A 19,812-nucleotide genomic window follows, 5' to 3' on the forward strand; every position below is an offset into this window, starting at 1 on the left:
ATTTGGGATTACCGCTGTGGGCTGTCCTGCTTCATCCCACAGGATGACTCAGTTGTAAGTCTGCAGCCCGTGTGGAGGATTGGCCTCCCATTGGTACTGAGGGGGGGAGGGAGCTATATTTGAGTCCAGCTGCCTGGCGTGGTGCTACTTTTACTTTGACAATCTGGTGCTGGGTTGGCAATCCCCCATAAAGTTGAAGAGTTAGCATGTGTAGGGCTGACACAGGGTCAGACTAAGAGGATTACACTGGGAGGTTCAGCTGAGGTCCTGAGCTAGAACCTCATGAATCCAGGTTTGACTTCTGCTCTGAGAGCCTTGCCTGACCTTGTGCTCAAAGTTTAGTTTCCATCCACAGGGTGAAGATGTTGTTTCTCCATCTGCCTGCCCTTTGTTTCTCTAATTAAATGATGGGTGAGGATGGGCCTTAATCAATGAAACAAGAGAGGGTTCTCACAAAGCTAACTTCAGCTGACTAGGTTTTTTTTAGCGCCTGTATCTAATAGGCTCTTCCAGAGCTGCTGAATGGCAATTCCTGCTCTGAATGCCTTGATTAAAGCTGGTCTGTATGAATCCCCCTTTTTCATTCACACTTACACCAAATGCCACATCTCCCCGGGTTTGGAATGCTGTTATGTTTTAGCCATCTGTTTTCAAGGCAGTCACCTTCAAGAGAGGTATCTCTACCCCATGGGCAGCCTGTGCCCTGCCTGGTGCTCCTGTACTGATGCCTGTGCTGTCAATACTCGGGACCACCTCCTCCCAGATGAGTTGATTTATCTGTAATTTATCAGGGGGAAAACAAGGCATAAGAGAATTCTGCAGAGCAATGGCACCTGCATCTCCTCCTGGCTGGAACTGCCCTGGCTGGCTGCTCCATCACATGCTTGTGAGGAAGGGGGACTAGGACTGGAAGGTTTTTAAGGTCAGCACCATCTATTCAGAGCATGAAGAGAAGGTGTGACCTTTTTCAAATGGTAAGCTTTGTCAGTGCTCCCATTGGGATTTTCCCCCAGGTGACTGCTTAAATGTCACTTGTGGTAAGCCGGGGCGTTGGAAGCACTATGAACTTCCCTTTCTCCTTCCTAAGGCAGCACAGGGAGATTCTAATTAGCTGCAAAACAGAGAACCTCCTATGCTTTCCTAAAGTCGAAAACATCAGAGAAGTGAATAGCAATGTATTTTTCATATCATCTCTGTTTTGTAAAAGCCACACTTCTTGAAGACGTCTGTTTCTTCAGCAATGAAAAAACTCCTCCTGTATAGCTACAATTAACACTGCAGCAATAACTCAGTGGCATACATTCCTCGTGTTTATTGATTAGAGAACAAGCCCCCTGGGGTTTACACTGCTTCCAACATATTTGGTTCCAGCTGAATACCTGCAGTGTGCATTGATCTAAGCGTGTGATTTCTCCTAAATATCAGCCATCCTATTGCACCAGCTCCACACGTGCTGGTGTAGCTGCACAAAACAAGTGGCTGAGAGTGAAAAATCGTGTGAAAAATGAAAGGACACCTGTTCCAGGCTGTGTTGACATCCATGAGCTCTGTCTGTCACATTGAGGTTACACCAGGTAAGGACCAGGTACCACAGTTCAAAGTGAATGGATGCTTATTTCTTTACAGCTCTTGTTTTCTTTGTGAGCATGAGCTACAGATCATTGCACAGGCATTTCCAGTATAGGTGTGGCTGCAGTAATTACTGCTTATTCTTTTGAAGGAACCTGTGCTTACAAAACAGAGCAGGCTGTGAAAGCAGATGAACATGCTGTCCAGAAGGGCCCATTGTGGCCAGCTGAAGTTCAAAGATTAGGAACAGAGGAATGAGTTGCTTGGCAAGACAAGGGCTTCAGCATAAACTGTGCCTGGTGAGCCCCTGGAAGGTGCAGGTGAGCTCTGGCTGAGCAAGGGCCGTGCTCTGATGCTGAAAGGACAGGGCAGGTGGCAGAGGGAGGCAAAGGGGACAGATGGATATGAAGGAGAGGAAGGCTGTAGGGAGAGAGAGGTGCTAGCACTGTAGGAGTAACAAACGGGATGTGCTTCAGCTCATCAGCCTCTGATCTATTTTAAAGTTGATATTAAAGTATGAAATAGCGTGTGGCAAGCAGGATGGAGGTACAGACAAGCTTTCAAATCAGCATTTATAAGGGCAGGGTAATTCTGCATTTCTATTCATAGTTGTGTAGCAGAAAAAGCAGAGGCTACATGTGCAAAACTGAGAAGAGCCTGATAAGCAAAGGAGGGCGCATTAATACACCAGGAATCGGGAATTTCTTCTTTCAGCTGCATCTGGTGTTGGCTCCTACCAAGTATGAAGATTCCACACACACATCTGCCACGGCCTCTCCCAAAACCTGCTAGGAAGGGTGATGCTGTGAAGGTCTGGCTGTGCTGCTCTGGACATGAAGTGGGCTGGTCCTGTTCCCTGCAGAGCTGCTCCGTCAGGGCACCTGTGCTTGAGCTGCCCTTGCTGTAGCCCAACAGGGATGAGACCTTCACCTCTCAAGTTCACTCTCAAACCTACTTCCCTATAATCTAAGAAAGTGCCTCTCTCTCTTTGCTCTTGGGGATGTGACCTCACCATGGCTTTCTGCAAAGGCCTCCAGAAATGCCCTTTTTCCAAAATGTAGGGTTTTTTTCAAATGCAGCCTTTCTTTATCTTGCACTATGTTTTAATGAATGCTGCAGCAGCCATAGTGGAGAAGGCTGTGGCAGGACTGCAGATGAGTGTCTGAGGAATGTTATTCCTGTTAAAAGTCAGGGCTGAGGCTTTGGTGGCAGGAGGCTTGGCTGCAGAAAGCGAGGAGGGCTTCACCCTGAGCTCACTTAGCCCTGCTCACCCAGAGCAATCACAGCTGCTGCTTTGGACTGTGCAATAAGAAGCAGTCTCCAAGGTTCATTAGGCCCTCGCCTATTAAGGGCTTTAAAAACTCGGGTCAGGACCTTGAAACAGATCTGCAGGCTGGGAGTGAGCAGAGTATGTGCACTATCCGTGCAGCCAGGGGAGCGTTTTGGTTCAGCTCCAAGTGGATCGGTGCCTGTGGAACAAACCCACCTGGAGTTAATTGAGAATGCTGGTGGCCAGTTTTGGCAGGGAGGCAGAAGCAGGCCAGGAGGCTGGGAACAAGCTGGCCCCATCCCCTGGCCACGCTGCTGGAGGCTCTCACGGGAGGTTTGTGCTGACACTTCCCATGCTGTATGTGCTTTGTGAACTTTCATTTCCAGCACTGTCAAGAAAAAGCCTTTCCTTGTAATAACAGACATGTTTTATTTTCTTGTGGTATGATTGCATGTATTTGCTTTAGATAGAAGGAGGAATTTTTTTGTTATGATGAATATGGTAAAACACTGGAATACGTGGCCTGGATTGGTGGTGAATGGCCCATCCATGGAAACATTCAAGGTCAGGTTAGATGGGGCTCTGGGCAACCAGATCTCATTAAGGTCAATGCAGAGGGATTGGGATGCATGGTTTCTAAAGGTCTAATCCAACACAAACTATGCTATGATTTATTTTCACTCTAACCATACTGTCCTGACAAGAAGGCACTGCTTAGAACAACAACAGTTTCTTAAATTTAAACGTGGCTTTTCTGCTCTTAGGTACCTATCTTTCCACAGGCCACGTGCATGGCAGAGTAATTGTGTGGGATACAGGACTCTACTTGTTAAACCCATGGAGATGAAGCTCTCCAGACAACTCTCTCAGGTTTGGCTGGGATTTTTAGGTGAATTCCAAATGTCATTAGGAGGATTTATGGGTTTGTGTCTGATGAACAGTGTCCTTTGTTTTCCTTCTATTCTTTAGCTTATGAATGTGAATGAATATCTAGCTGATGAGCCCACTGATATTTTAGTATATGGAACGAAGTTAGGATGCTTTGAGTATTTATAAATGTAATCAAGGAGAATTATCCAGATGTCCTGTGCCTGTGTCATTTGGGAAGTGCAATTAAGTACAGATAATAAAACCAATACATTCCAGCATTGATTTTTGTTGGCCTCAGATCTTGGAGGAGATGAGGGACTTCCTGCTCCAGGAGAGTGGCAACTGGAAAATGAGTGGGACTGGAGCTGCAAGTCTGAGGAGTGTAAGGTGGAGAAAGGATGCTCTGGTCAATATCTAAGAGGAATTGATTGTAACCTGCATTGGAAAAGTAGATTTAAGAACGAAGACTGACCTGTGCTGAGATGCAAGTCCTGCTGCATTGTGTGCCTTGGTGAGAGGGAGTGATGTGGCAAAACAGGGCAGAAGAAGGAAGTCTTTTGGTTCCAGCTCTGTCAACAGACTGTTCATGAGCATGGACAGGCTATTCTGCCCCAGATTTTCAGTTCTTTCATCTACTCTCTCCTCCCAGCATCTCCTCTGGCTTCTTGCCAGGCTGTGTTGTCCTGCAGGAGAACTTTGATTCACTGTTCCTCTGTGGAGCTGGGCCTTTCCTCTCTGCCCTCTACCTTTGGCAGCTCTTGCAGAACATCCCTGGTACCACTGAACCTTCTGACCAGGACAGATCTCTTGCCCCTGGTGCAGCCATTTTTCCCAGTGCCGGTGCCCCTGTTCCACTCAGTGCAGGTTTTCCACGTGCAGTATGATGGTGTCTGGATGAAATCTGAGGCTGCAGCTCATATGTACACAGATACAGCTGCTGGACCAGTATTTCTTCTGTCTCCTTTTCAGCTTCTAAGACATGGCTCCAAATTGAATCTCAGAAAACTGAAGTTACAGGTCCAAGAAGTAGGGTATTGTTTTTTGGTTTTTTTCTCCTGTTTTGTGCTGTTCCACAAACAAGGTGGCTTCCTCCTTGCTGCAAAGGAGGTAGGGGCTAAGTTCTTCAAGGGGAAATTCCAGTTTGGGGTAATGCAAATGAAAACACCATGTGTGTCCTTTTTCATTCAAATTACATACAAAAAAATTGGTGATACGAGACATGAGCAAAGGCAGAAAGGAGCCTAGAGTCTTTAATCTTTAAAATCTATTTTACATGATTAAAAGGATCCTGCCTAGAGAAAAGCAAGACTGGCTATTTATATCTCCATTCTTCTCCCCACTGCTCCCCCTTTTTTCCCAGAAAATACTGCACAGTCTTTCACATCTGAAAGACCACGGCTGGCTGCCATTAATTTTAATGCTAAATCCTCATCAGCATTTCAAAACATTATGAAAATGTCTAAGAAACTGTCTTCTGGTAGCTTGAAAATATTGCAGGCAGCAACCTAAATAACACTGTAAGTGCCCTGGTAAGTACAAGAGCACATGCTGGAAAGGAAAGGAAAAAAATAAAAGGCTTTAGACCACCAAGCAAACGTCAACTCTACAAAGCAGGCATAAATGGATTGCAGGATTTCATGGATGCTGAGAGTTTGAATTACTGGCTGGGCTACACCTCACAGAAAATGTGGTTTTCTTTTTTAGAGAACGCATCAAATATTGAATGCTGGTTTGCTGTGCAGTCTGCTCCATGGACAAGTACATAAATAACCTTACATGGGGGGTTCTGTTTAGGCTGACAAATGCAATTAAATGAATGGAGTATGGCCATATTAGTGCTCTGTTACACTGCATTGGTGAGGATGATGGATGCCAATTAAACTGAAATGAACGGTCATAGGTTAAACAAATGATGACTCTGATCAAAGCACTCCTTCTTCAACAAGGCATTCAACCTATCCTAAACTTAAATACATGGTTTTAAGTCCTGCTTAAAATTGAGCTTAAATAATCTCCTGCTTAGGGAAGGGCTGGACCATGCATTTTGGGTTAATTTTTTTCGTTTGGAATACTCATGCTTACCTAGTCTGTTATGCATATGCCAAATTTCACTGGGCTTTCAGGACCTGCTCTTGCTGTCTCATGCTTGTTTGTATTTATAGTGCTCCAGTGGGCTTGGGGAACTGAGTAAGGATTGCAAAAGCTCCTGCTATTTCTGCTTTCACTGATGGTGCTGTCACTGAAGCACTGCCCTGCAATGGGTTGGCAGCAGAGGCCCAATGAGTGGCCCTTCTCCTTTGTAGTAAGTGGGATGTTGCCATCTGAAGATGATTATCCATATCATTAGTTTTCCTTTAGTCAGTATTTTTAAGTATTGCCACACATCTCTGGTTTTGTAAGACTTAAAGCGATTTTTTTATTCTTCTCTTTTTAAGAGGTTGTGAACCTACAGCCTCATTTTAATAATAATTAAAAAAAAAAAAAGACATGTAATTTTTCAAGAGCAGAGGGGGAATAAACCCTGTTGTTTTTTCCCGGTTTGCATAGGAACTGGGACAAGAACTCTCTCCAAGCAAGGAGAGTCAAAATGTCAGGGATTACATGGAAATCCCAGGGTTTGGGGGGAAGTGTAAAGTTGAAAACAATGGCACAGATAGGAAACTTCTTTTAGCTCCTGTGCTGCTTTTTCTCTCTTTGATTAGACATCAGGTTGAAGTATCATCAACAGTGTGAGTTCTGAAAAATACAAGAGAATGCACTTCAGGTTAGAAAGCCTGTCTTTTATTCAGGTATTAAAAAAAGAAGCCACTAGACTACTCTTAAAATACATCACTGAGAGGGGTTAGGCAGGGGCTGGAGGTGCACACTACATTTTTCATTGCCAGCTCCTCGTAGCCAAGGTGTGTTGTCAAGACCAGCCTTGGAAAAGCACTTCCCTCTCTCCTCCCAGTGTGGCTCTCCGTGGTGACATCATTAATGCTGATGGCTATAATTGACCACAAAGCACAGACCTTTAGTCCCCACCTGATCTTCCCCAGTGTTTATACACTGCTGGCCTGACCACACAGCAGACTAATGAGCATTACACTTGACAAATATTGTCATGCCTGAACAGGAGATAGGGATTCTGTTAAGACAAGCAGCAAGCCTGGGGGCACGTCATGCTCAAATAGGAAAGTTAGGAATTAATATTAATTCTCTTCCACTCACTAGGGGCCTGATCCAGATCCCTGATGTCAGTTAAGTCTTTCCACTCTGAGCTTTGCTTCCCTCCTGTGAAACAGCACTTTCAAACAAAATACAGCCAAGGAGTAGAGTAATAAATGTGACAGTAATGGCAGATGGTGCGAACTGTTTTTTAACTGAGATCAGGACAGTTCCAGTAGCTGGACAAGGTGCTGACTTGAGACAAAAAAAACCAGGTCCTAATTCCTTCTAGATTTAACTGTCTGGAGTCTTGATATATGTTGGATAGCATTCCAAACTGTATGTGCTAGAGCAAGATATGGTGAGCAATGTAGAAGAAATGAGAACCTGTGATTCTCTTTGTTGCCCATTTGCCTGTCGTGTAATGCTCTGTGTGGCTGCTGCATCCAGTCTACATGCAGAGCTGTGGGAGAGCTCCCCTTTCCCCACACTAAGGCTGCTCATAAATCCCTGGGAATTGTAGTACCTGTCCTGCTGAGTTGCCTTCCCCCTGCTACCTTATATGCATTTTTCTTGATTATAAATGGCATCAAAAGTTTTAATGACTTCTTGAGGTTTTCTTTCTAGATGCTATAGTTTATTTTTATTTTATATAATTTAAGATAGCAGTTCTTGCAAAATTAATGAGATTACAAATTATACTCTTGTCTAAATACCTCTTTGGTCTGTTTTTCTGGTGTCTAGGCCTCATTGTACTTTTTTTTTTGTCGTAACTTGCTGTGATGGCAACTGCTGCCTCCTTTTTAATCTATTTCTGACAGAATCCTTGATATCAGACAGAGTCAGATATTCCTGAAGCTTTGGGCTAAATTAACTAACTTTGCAATACAGCAGAAAAACGTGATGCCAATTTGAGGGGATGGTCATGTCTCCAGCCTGCTGCTGCGAGCTGGCTCTGCCATGGGGGTGATTGCTTTTTGCTTTGCTCAGAAAGCTTCTAACATTGAACAGCTGATGAGTTGGACTTTCCAGGGTGCTCTCTGGGTCTGTTCTCCTCTCCCTGGCCCCATGTGAGCGTGCAGATCTGAGACCAGCATTGCCTGACTGTGGGGTTTGAAGTACCTGGGTTTGTGTACCTGTCTCAATGCTGGGTTTTATCATCCTTCCACTGGGTCTGAAGTGCACAACCACAACCTCATGCTCTTGACCAGCTCCTGCATGTGCTGGAAGAGCCTGAGGTCAGGGTGGTCACCTGGGATTTTGGGCACCCTCAGCCTGGGAGCGCTGCCTGTGCGCTGCCTCTGGGCAGTGAACACGTTCCCAGCCAGGCAGGGCAGCTCTGTGCTGACTTGCTGTTTGCTGCAGACTGTGCTGGAGCAGCGTGATCTTGTAAGATAAAGCATTGCTGAGCATTCCTGTCACCAGATACCCGTCTGGGTCAGCAGAAGGCAGCCAGCCCCTCTGGAGTGGAGGGAGCCAGTGTGCCACCAGCCTGACGTGGAGTCCTTTGGAAGATTGTCCTGTTGACAGGAGGTGATTTACTGGGATACACATCCAGGGCCAAGTTAAACTGAGCCAGCTGATGCAAGTGGATCTCGGTATAGGTCAGGCCTAAATGCAGCCCAGAGCATTTTGCCTGCCATGGCTGCAGCAGTGTGCCAGCTGCTGGTGCAGGAGCACTCGGAGCAGCATTGAAGGCACAGCCCCGAGGCCCAGCGAGCACTCAGGCTGCCTGGGGTGTGCAGTGCTTCCTTGTCACCCCTGCTTATGTCCTCAGCCATCCACCTCTGTGACAGATGCGACTCTTCACTTTAGGATCTAATTCTGTGTTCAGAATATTTTGGGCTAAATGGAGAAAAATAAATAGTTTATCACCGAAAAGCGCAAGGATTCTTTCTTTGCAGTGCTGGAAAGCAGGTGCAGGGAAGGCTTTTCACCAGCCTTGCTTCCTTCCCCGTGGGGGACGTGCTCAGTGCACCCATCACCGCCCCCAGATCTCTGGGACACGTGGCCAGCCCTCAAAGCACACTCGGGGCGAGCAGTGTGCAGTAATTGAGCTGTGCATCGTCGCAGGACTGTCTTGATCCATGATGTTTGCTGTCAGCAAGATCCCAGTGGGAACTGCTGCAGACATGTCAATGTTCTGCTTCCTCTGCAGAGAGGCTCCGAGCTGCCAGGGCAGTTTTTAATCTCAATATCACCTCGATGCTTTCACCTGCGTGCTATTAAGCTGTTAATATATCGGGGGAAAAACTCATCCAGGCAAGTGTATTAGGAATACTTAAATGAGGTAGCAAAATATTATTGTTATTAAACGTTCCCACCAGACACTTGGACAGCTTGTGTTGCAACTGCAAAGCTAACATTTCATTACAGCAAAATATATATTCATAATGGATTGCAATTTACCAAAATACACAGAGGGCCCTGGGTTTGTCAGTGTGCATTTGCTCCGCAAGAAATGCATCTCACTAAAAACTAGACGTCAAAATTAACAGTAGAGCTTTTGCAGTGTAGGGAGGAAAACTGACATTTCCAAGCTGGCAGTCCAGCTCTGTGAACAGCATCAGGGGCTCTGTGTCCTTAAACACAATGTTTAGCAGCAGAATGGCATTAGTTTGTTTAAATTATAAGTGGTGGGAAATCACCTACACTGTGTTGGTGGAAACAATTGCAATCAAGCAAGATCCTGAGATCCCCTCCTACACCTCAAATTTCTACCCCCATTTTCTCCTTTTCCATTCACTTTGCCATGTTCCTGTCTAGTAAAATTACAAGAGGTTGTGAAAATTAGTTCAGTTCTGGGGAAATTGCTGGGGATCACTGTCAGGGTCAAGGTTTGGAGAGGGATGAGGGAGACAGGTGTTTGAAAGCTCTCATAAATGTCTGAGCAACTGTTCTGAAATGTAAATTATTGATTCATATCCTCCTGTTTTCTAACGTGCTTTATCTTCCTGGTAATTTAACCTAGTTTCCAGGGTATTTTTATCTGTCGTTTTCTAGAACCTTTATTACCCGTGTATTTTATCTCATCTCTTTCTCCTGTTCTTAGATGCTAGGTAGTGAGTCAGGGCACTGATTAGCTTGACTAATTTTTTGGCATAGTTTTCTATCAGGGGAAAAAGGATGCACATTTTTAAAAGCAGAGGTAATTAACTGTTGGAACAACACAAGAACCAGTGGCTTCTTCAGTTCTAGCAGCAGCGATGTCAGGATGTATATTTTCCTAGGAAATGCCTCTGTTTTTCCACTGTCATTAATTTTGGAAGCCCTATGGCCTGTATTACATGGAAGATGGATGATCCTGATGGGCCACCATGTTTTGGGACTTCCCAGACCTGGTGCTTGGGCACTGTGTTTGGTTCTGTTCCTTGCAGGAGAGGATGGGAGGAAAGATTTGGTCATGGGGTCCACCCCTGGAGGAATGTGTACTGTGGAGCTGGAGATCTGCATCTCAGGCCACGTCAGGCGAAGGGCAATGAATTACTTGTGAACTGGTGGGAAATCTTGGCTCCTGGAAGGCTCCTGGGGTCTCTAATCACTGATTGAAATGTGAATTGCAATCTCCCAGCGCCTGTGATTGTATTTGCTAGAGCAGGTGCCGCATCAAAGGGTGCTGATATGGGATTCACCTGCTCCTGGGGGGGTGGGAGTGGGAATGTGCTGTGGGGACCATGTCTGGGGACACTGCTGCGTGCAGAGTGCAGTGTCCTGGGAGATCATCCCCTCTCTGCTGGGCTGAGAGGCCGGACAGGGTGAGGAAAGCAGCAAAAACGGGGATAGCTGTGTGGGAAGGGTGCTCTTGGGGAACCCTGTGGAAGCTGATATCCCACTGATAATAAGAGTTGGTGTATTTGTCTGTGGGTGCTGTCCTGGTCCTGGCTACTGGTATTTGAGCACCCCCAGGGAAGCAGCCTGCTGGTGTGGCTGTGCTGGGTGGGGAAGCAGTGTTCCATTTTACAGGCAGGACGAAGCACTCGCTTACCTGCGGACAAGGGAGATATTCAATTTCAGGGCAAGATCATATTTCCTCTTTAAAATCCAGATAGATAGAGATGGCTGTTGACCCCAGCAGCATTATGTGACCTTATCTATCACACAGATACTTTCCTGAGGTTTTCTATTAAAGAGGCAGGCCTGGGTCTCCAAGGGTGAGCGTGGGGGTGATGCCGAGGTTTGAACCCACCCACCCACACTGAGCAGAGGTGGCTGGTGGGGCACAGGAGGTGCCCTGCACAGCTGGCTGGGTGAAGCAAAGGGAGTATCATCTAGAGGAAAACAGCTCCCTAAAGCCAGTGTAGAGATGCTTAGTAAATCACTTGAGTGTGATCTCGAGCATCTCTTGAAATGTTTTGCTGAAGTGGGGCCCAGCAGGGGAAAAAGTCCTTGGGCAAATCATGGTGTATAAATACCTCTGGTGTGAGTGTAACTAAGGCCACAGCCCTGTCACACAATGCAGTCAGCAATAAATAGGTTCCTGAATTAGAGAGAATCTCTGCAGTATTTCAGATGTGACTGAGCTGTATGTATAAAATGGCCTTTGAAATAGCAGCTGTGTCTGCGTTATCTTCTTCTGAGAGATAAGCAATTATGAGAATGTTATAATGATTTCTTTTAAAAAAATTTGGTTTAAACAGCAATTGCTTTTCAGTGCAGGAGATATTTAAACATCAGTACCTTGAATTGATTAAAAAGAGCTGTACTGATAATGCAATTTTGTACCTTGTGATTTGCACTGAGCAGCGCAATGAATCATGATGAAAGGCTGGAGAGGAGGTGTCTGATGGGACCTTCGGCCACTTCAGTGGCTCTGAGGTGGTGTGTTCATCTCACAAAGGAAGCTGCACTCGTATCAAACTCCTCATTAGTGCTGCTGTGTGTTTAGTGGTGTGTTGTTGTTCATTAACGGTGAGTGTGGGAATACCTTGCCTTGCTGAAAGGCCTCTGAGGAGAGCCGTGTTTCTAAGGGATACTCAGCATTCCTCTGCACACCGATGCCTTCTATACTTGAAGGATTTTAAATATCACACTTTTACAACCTGCATTTCTCCTAACTGTTTATTATTCAGAGCAATTACATGTATTTTGCAGACTTTCCCACATGCAAAATAAATTCCTTCCACTTGGATAGCTAACTGCTGGAAAACAAAGTCTCCCAAATAACAGATAGTGTCACTGAATTCTTGGATCACAGAAGAATTTGTATATGCTCCTTGAATCATGAGGCAATTTCTTTATTCAAGCCCTCTTGGAATCTGTTCTCTTGCAGCCCGTAACTCTGGTGCTGCTTTACGAGTAAGGCTAGCAGAGGTACTCACTGTTTGAGTGTGTTCTTGTATCTCATGGGCAGTGTCAGGATGCTGTGAGCAGACAGAGCAGTTACCAAGGTGAGCTGGATTCTGTCATTCTGTTCTTTTAATTCCTTTTTGCACTGTGTAAAAACCAAAGCAACAACAACAACAACAAACAACAGAAGGGGGGGGAGGGTGTTTCATTTCACCGAGCTACACTCTGAGCATCATTAATTTCATTTCTGCTTGAGGTGACACTTAGGTCGAGAATCCTTCTGTACCCTGGCTCCTGCAATTAGTCTGCTACCTCCTCAATGGGGTCTCAACCATCTAAATCCTTGTCTTCAAGCAAGTACTGACAGCCCCCTCGTGTTAAGTTTTGTAAACACTAATTTGTGACATCTCCCGTGGCTTAAATCAAAGCACTCAAGTAAAAGTAATAATACCACTGTTAAAGTGAATGTTACAGGAGAAAACGGCTGTCACCTGACGCTAAATGGATGTGACACCGAGCATGTTTCAGGAGACGCTTCTAATGAGGAGGCGCTGGGGAAGCAACGCCGCGTGCGCAGCCCCGGCTGTCAGCTCCAGGGCCTGCTTGGCAGAAAAAGGGAGAACAGTGCTTGTTTCCAGGCTGTTTTGCATTTTGCTCAGGTGCACCTAAAAGGAGGAGAATGACCTGGCTCCTGCAAGTCTTTGTGTGAATGGCAGCTGTGAGATCTGCTGGTGCATCGGGTCGCAGGGAGCAGAGCCCTGTTTGTGCTCGGTGCTGGACACACAAGTGTCTCCCTGTCCTGTAAAATTGAGTTTAGTAACCAGGAGACACTATGACTTGAAGTTATGCTTAGACTGGAGAGCTCTTTTCTACTTATCATTTTTCTCTCCTTTGTTTTTTTTAACCCAGCCTTTCAGTCTTTCTTCCATAATCACATTGGATAAATTGAATGCATCTTTCCCCCTTTTCCTTTGTAATGCCCTGAACATTGTTGTTGTGTTACATGAACTTTTCATGTCTGGCAGTACTGGAAACAACAGGAACCCTCGAACCCTAAACTGTGTGCCACACTTGGTAATTTTCAAAGAAACTTCTGTGAGCATTCATAGCACAACCACAGTACAGACTTTCCAGCTGGTCACTGAACTGGTTGTACCCATCTGCTGTGTTTGAGCCTGTTGAAGGATAAAATAAACCTCTGCCAGCATATAAGAAGCCCAAGCAAAGTGGGAAAGCAGACAAGATTATCAGTAAGAGAGACACCATGCTGTATAAATTCCTATCCCATGAGAGGAGCAGGGAACAGGGGAAAATGCTTGGGGGTGTTGCCCATGCAAGAACTCTAGGCTGGGAGGGGATGGGTGTCAGCACTGGGTGGTGGGTGCCCACTGGGCCTCACCAGCGTGGAAACTTGACAGGTGGTGCTGAGGGCTTCTGTCTTTTTCCACAAGCATTAGTGTGAAACTGCACAGAGCAACGAGGGTGTGGAGCACGGAACTGGAGTGGGAGGGAGAGAACAGAGACAGGAGGCGAGGTGATGCCCAGGAAGCAGTGTGGACAGCTCCGCTGCAGCTGAAGGTAAGAAGTGAAGGCAGGAATACAAGAAACACCTCTGCACCTTCAGTGTAGCAGGAAGTGGTACTTTTGCTTGGTGTGACCCTGAGTGCTCTTGTACCTTCCAGAGACGCCGCTGGGCAGTGAGCCAGGGCAGGGCAGCTCACAAGCCCAGTGGCTGGGGTCTGGCTCGGGGCGGGTGCAGAAGGCAGCAGTGCCATACACTGCCCAGCTCCTCCCGTTCCTAGTGCTCGTTAATCCTTTATCCATAAAAGCATAGAATCAGTAAGGTTGGAATTAAACCTTTTCAGGCACTCCTCTGTCAAGAATGTTTCTAACGTCTTTCTTTTTTTTTCCCTTTTTTAATTTAATTAAACTGGAAAAAGCACGTTCTTTTTTTTTTTTCCTTCTTATTCCTCTATTCCTTTATGAGTAGGGGAAACCCCATCTAGTAAGTCTGAATGCTTCTACCGTGGAAATATTTAGTACCAGCTCTGGCATATTTGTGTTGGCTCCCTGATTAGACAATGTGCCAAGCTGTCCTTCGTGGCCTTAATTATCACAACTTCAGGCCAGCGCTGCCTGCTTACAGCGTAATCCCACGGCCTAGAGTGAACCCTGAAAATGCTTAATTAAATGACATTCCACAACAGATTAAGGAGTCAGAAGCCCAAGATAAATAAAAAGGGAGATTGACCATAGGAGTGGCAGGTGCTCTTCCTTCTCAGGACAATGCTCCTGACATGGACTGTTTCATTTTGAGCACATTAAAAAAAACAACATTGTTTGGTAACCGTTGGCTTCTTACATTTTCAGGGGACAGTGGTTCAGAGGGATCCTGCCTTGGGATGCAGCGTGAATAGCACTGTGGACTCTCACTGATTTTACATCAGCTAAGGATCTGCTCTATGCTCAGGTTATTTTTTTTTTTTGTTTGGGTACCTGGATGAGGTCCTTTGCCAAAGTCAGTGGATGTCTTTGCAGTTCTGAAATCCAGGGTGAGCATCAGGGTCAGACACCAAAAATCTGTTGCTTTTTCTTTTTTTTTTTTATAAACCTATTGAAAAATCCCCAACCCCAAACAAACCTTTTCCCCCATGTAAAATCTAGTGTGCAGTTATTTGGAACAGACAGGATCATAGTGTGTTAGGGAGCCCTGTGGGAGCCAAAGCCCACGTCTAACCACAGAAGATCAGCACACAAATACAAATGCTGAGATAATGTTACAGTGCACAGATTAGGGCTCAAATCTTCAGCAAATCTGCTCAGAGCAAGGAAATGACAGCACGTGGGGCATGTGCAGCACACTGAGCATGTCTCATTCAGAGGCCCATCAGTAAAGGCAGTTATTGCTAATATTGTGTTTTATCATCTTATTTCTCAATTATTTGCTCCAACAACTCTCTTGTCTCAGCTAAATAAACTGGCTGTGCAGAAGCTGATCTGATGTGATTTCTTCTTTGTGAGGAGAGTGGGTTGTGGTTGGCTGTCACGATGTTTCCAGGGGTTTGGTTTGTATGGTTTGTGTCCTTCTCCAGCTCTATAATATAATTTGAGCAATTAAACTACAGGAGAAGGGAGTGAATTAAATGTCCCTGCTGACACAGGGACAGTCTTCAGGGGAAACAAAATACAGAGGATCTGAGTGAGGGTGGTCCCTGGCTGGTGCCTGTGGTCAGGGGGAGAGGAAGTAGTCCCAGCCTAATCCCCAGTGGGCCTGTGTTACCCAAAGTACAAAATATACCCCATGCTTTGACATGAATGGAATCTTTGGGTGCACAGAAGCAAGGATTTTTTTATATTTGATAACAGAAGCAAGGCACATTATTCCTAAACCCCATCAGCTAAGCTGTGCAAGGGACCGTAGCACATCATTTCCCTATCTCTGAAATGGAGGCTTTTTTGCTGAGCTGGGCTATTCAAGTGATGAGTTTTTAGCATGAGGGAGGCCTCTTGCTGCAGCTCAGAGGCTTCATGTGCTTAACCCCTTACCCTGTGACTGGTCATGGTGGGGCACGGAGCAGCAGCCTGGAGCAGGTTCCAGCATCCAGCCAGCCCCAAGCCTGATCTCCTCTCCTCTGAAATGCTTTTACAGAGCCATCACCTGCCTGAATGCTCCACGACTTCACCCAGCACAGTGCATTTACCAACATTAACATTTATCATCTTCTCTGGCAGCTTTCCTTTTTGCAAATGAAAAGTAGAATAGTTTAAATGAAGCGAGTGAAATCTGACAGCAAAAACCTCTTTTTAGGTATTCCATGGAGGAATAACCCAGGGCAGTATGTGAAGCAGAAGTATTTCTGTTTACCTAGAGGTATCCTGTGCTTGGCGTCAACAAGTCTGCACTGATTCCTGTTCAGAGCTTTATATGTGATAAAAAGCATCTCCTCAGATTTGTTTTCTTTATTCTATGTTTACTACCTCTCTTCAAACTGAAAATTTGTCTTGTTCCAGTCTGAAGACGCAGTTCTGCAGGCGTTAGAGCATCCTCAGGTTCTCCCATCACATCTCCAAGTCATCCAGCAACATGAAACTTTTGGGTGCTTTGCTCTCCAGCTGCGTAGAAGGTCAGACAGAGTCCAAGACTGGGGATTTTACTCAGTTTGGTCTTCACGAGGCTTCTGTGTGTGTGTGTGTGTACAAACTGGGACCCCTCTCAGCTGCAGCAAAGCTTTGTGCAGGTGAAGCCCCAGCCTGAGCAGAGCCCAGCTGAAGGCCTTCTTTGTGGCTGGAGCAATATAAAAGTTTTTAGATCCAGTCTTCAGCCTTGAAAGTGCTTCTTTGAAGTCTCTGGGCCTTCACATGTTCTCCAGACTTTCATTTTGTGTACTGGGTTTTTTTGTAGGTTTGTTGTGGTTTTTTTTTTAAGATTTCAGGTAAGATTTCAACAAGCTGGGGATGTATCAAAGTTAAAATACTTTGCTTGAGTCTTAATCAATCCAAACTGTTCTCTTAAGAAGGAAAAATAAAGGCTGCTAAAGCCGGCCAGACACAAGGCAGCAGATGTTTCTCTTTATTGTCAGAACAGCAGTCTTTATTAAATACCAAAGAGAGCCCTGTAAATCCAGGAAGGCAGTTGAGTCTATGCTGAGGACACCTCTTCCTGAGGCCAAACAGCCTTTCCTGAGTAATTTGTTTTTCCTGCTGATCTTTCAGTGGTGTTTCTGTGACATAAAAGCAAAAAGGAAAATGAATATTTAACTGTGGAAATTGCCGGACAGTTTGAGCTTAAAAAGAGAAGGGAAAGAGCTGGGATGATGCTGTTGCTACCTGTGCTGACTGCTCCTTGGTGCCAGGACTAATGTGGGACCATTCCAGGGACTCCTGGAGATGGCCCAGACGGAGCAGGGAGCAGTTTGTGTGGTCACCACACTGTAAACTGCAGGCATATCTTCTCCCAAGAACATGTCTGAGTAAAAGCAAACAGCACGTTCCTGTTGCCTGGGAATGGCAGAGCGAGGTCTCTGTAGGATGGAGAGAGCTCTTTAGGGGCTGTCTGGAGAGCACCGGCCATAATGAGCCTGGTAGTTTTCATTAGCATTGCTAATGGCATCTTCCACTTTTAAGAAATAACAACAAGGTTTCATGAATTAATAAAAGGAAGATGGTGATTGACTGAACAAAGGGTGTGCCAGCCCGTGCAGCTGGTCTGTTTTAACTAGGTAATGTCCATAGATACGGCGTTAATTTAATTCTCAGTTGAAATACTCCAGAGGAAATGTCAGATCAATAATGTAGGAAAGGGCAAAGATTTGCTAAGCCTGGCTGGCTTGCATATGTTAACTACCATGAGATAGATATGGATAAATGCTGAACATTAAGGTGAGTAATCACAACTGTCTTGGGTGTCTGAAAAAATTTTCTGCATAAACGCAGTACAAAACAAACATGTTTCAGGCAAGAAGCCGGGTAACAGGTTGTTATTTCATGCACAGCTCTGCAGTTAACATCCATGGGCTTGCTTTTTGTTTCTGAAAGAGGACAAAAAATGTCATTTCAAATATTGTCCAGTCCTCCCTAGTGTGGTGCTGAGAGTCCCTGTGCCCATCCCTACTCCAGGGTCCTGCACCAACACATCTTCATGCCTGCACACACGTGGGTACCAGCACTAGCTCTTGGTGGTTTTAAATCCTGGTTTGTATCTGAATTTTACCTTTCACCACATTACTTGTGAGATTTCCTCTGGGCTGGGGGGCAAAGGTGCTCCAAAAGCAAATCCCAGCTCTCCTTGTCAAGAAGCACTTCTGTTACCGGGAGCTGTGCTCAGTTGTGGTCGTGGCTGGCACGATTTCATTGCAATGAAACAAGAACAGACACCTTTCATGGCCTTTGGGCCTGAATCTCAACTATTTGGTAGTAGCACAGTAATTTTTCCATGCACTCTTGGCTAAACCACTCAGAAACCTTGAGGATTTATTTATTTAAATAACACTATCTCCCCCAGTGCTGGGAGTGAGGGCTCTCCCAGGACCCATGTGTGTGTGTGTGTGTGTGGAGTTTATGGGAACACTGTGATTTCAGAATTGCCAAAACAAACAACAGGTGCCTGTGTTATTTTGCAAGTAGGAGCTGCTCAGATATCAGGCTTTGGCAGAGAAGAGGCTTCCTCACCACACTGATCTTCCTACCCCAAAGGCCCTTGGGAACCTGGGTGGTGTATTTATGCTAAAGGATGCCGAGTTGGAAAACGTTTTGAAATCACCTTTGATGAAGAAGTCTTTAAAGTGCCTTCCCAGCTACTTGTTTGTCTGCTTAATTTTTGCTTTCAACAACAGTATGGATCAGTATCAGGTTTAAGTACAACTGGAGAAGGCGCAGGGTGACTCAGAGAATCCCATAATAGCCTTTTTCCTAGGGGCTTGGCTTACCTACTCCAGAGAACTGAGCATGGGTGTAGCTACATTGAGGTCTGTACCAGCACGAACCTGTGGTTCAGAAACAGGGTGGGATTGGGAGAAATGCTCACACCAGAGCAGGGAGCCCTCCTCCAGGAGCTGTGCAGGTTGCACAAATGTCCAGGCAGAGTTTGTCATGCTGGTGGCTAAAGATGGGTGTGCTGTGGGAGCGAGACTGTGCAGAACAGTCCTTCAAGTGGGGCTTCTGCCCTTCTCCAAGGGATACAGTACCTGTTGCTGGCTTTTTTTGGGATCTAGTAAAGCCAAGGCCTTCCAAGGAACCAGCTCCTGCCTCAGGAGCCCCCCACTCAATATTTGCCATATCATAGTACTGCTTTCCCAGCAGGGTGACAATGGACAGGATCTGTCCCCTGAGTGCCAGGGAGCGCTTGCCTGGGCAGGACAGCGTGGCAGATGTGTTGCTGCCTGCCATGGTGCTCTCTAGGGATATGGGGGCTTTGGAAAGAGCTGTGAGCAGCTCAGTGCCTCCATCCCCAGTGTCAACTGGCCTCTTACTGGGCTGTTCCCAGCTGGGTTTTAAAAGGAGGAAAGAAAAGAGCTGACAGAGCTGGAACTGCTTTAAGGTGGAACTGAAACAATAGCTTGTGGCTGTCTGAATCAGTTCCCTTGTTCCATGAATTTGACTCAGAGCTGAGTATTTCAGCGCCTCAGAAAGAAAAGGCTTATTTCAGTTTTGGTTCTAATAATGGGCAAAGGTCACAGCAGTTGGGAGGAGAGGGGAAATGAAAGGCATGGGCTTGGCTGTTTTCTCTGAACCAGCTTCACCCGTTCCTGGTTACGATCTCAGCAGAATAATAGCTGATCCTGAGCAAAGCCAAGAAATGAAATTAACACATGCAAAATTATATTACAGCCGTGTCAGGATCCTGCTGCCCGGCAGCGTGAGCAATGCATCCTGGAGCACATGGAAAGGACAGCACAGAGAAACTGATGGCTGGGAGCAGAGCACCTCGCTCTGCCAGGCACAGCCCATCCCCGCATCTCTGTGCTCTGAGGCACCTGCAGCCCCGCCCTTGGGGCTGGAGAGATGCTCTGCTACCAGTGCACCCACAGCTCAGCCTTCTCTCAGCCCCCCAAGGTGCTTTAACGTCCTGTGAATCCAAACTTGAAACCTGCCGGGAAGCTCAAGGCTGATGCTCGAGCTTCTCCAGGAACTTGGCCAGATTTCAAGAGCAGATCATGACACACACCATGAGA

At 46.0% G+C, this 19,812-nt stretch overlaps 1 long non-coding RNA gene across 1 annotated transcript; it reads left to right on the forward strand.

Moving 5' to 3' along the window:
* The first annotated feature begins 13,598 nt into the window (after positions 1–13,598).
* Positions 13,599–15,138, forward strand: LOC116453163. The gene is made up of 2 exons (XR_004243700.1): positions 13,599–13,720; positions 14,513–15,138. It is a non-coding gene; the product is annotated as an uncharacterized LOC116453163 (long non-coding RNA).
* Positions 15,139–19,812: the final 4,674 nt, after the last annotated feature.

The sequence above is a fragment of the Corvus moneduloides genome, chromosome 18 (assembly GCF_009650955.1).
Source record: "Corvus moneduloides isolate bCorMon1 chromosome 18, bCorMon1.pri, whole genome shotgun sequence".
Taxonomy (NCBI): Eukaryota; Metazoa; Chordata; class Aves; order Passeriformes; family Corvidae; genus Corvus; species Corvus moneduloides.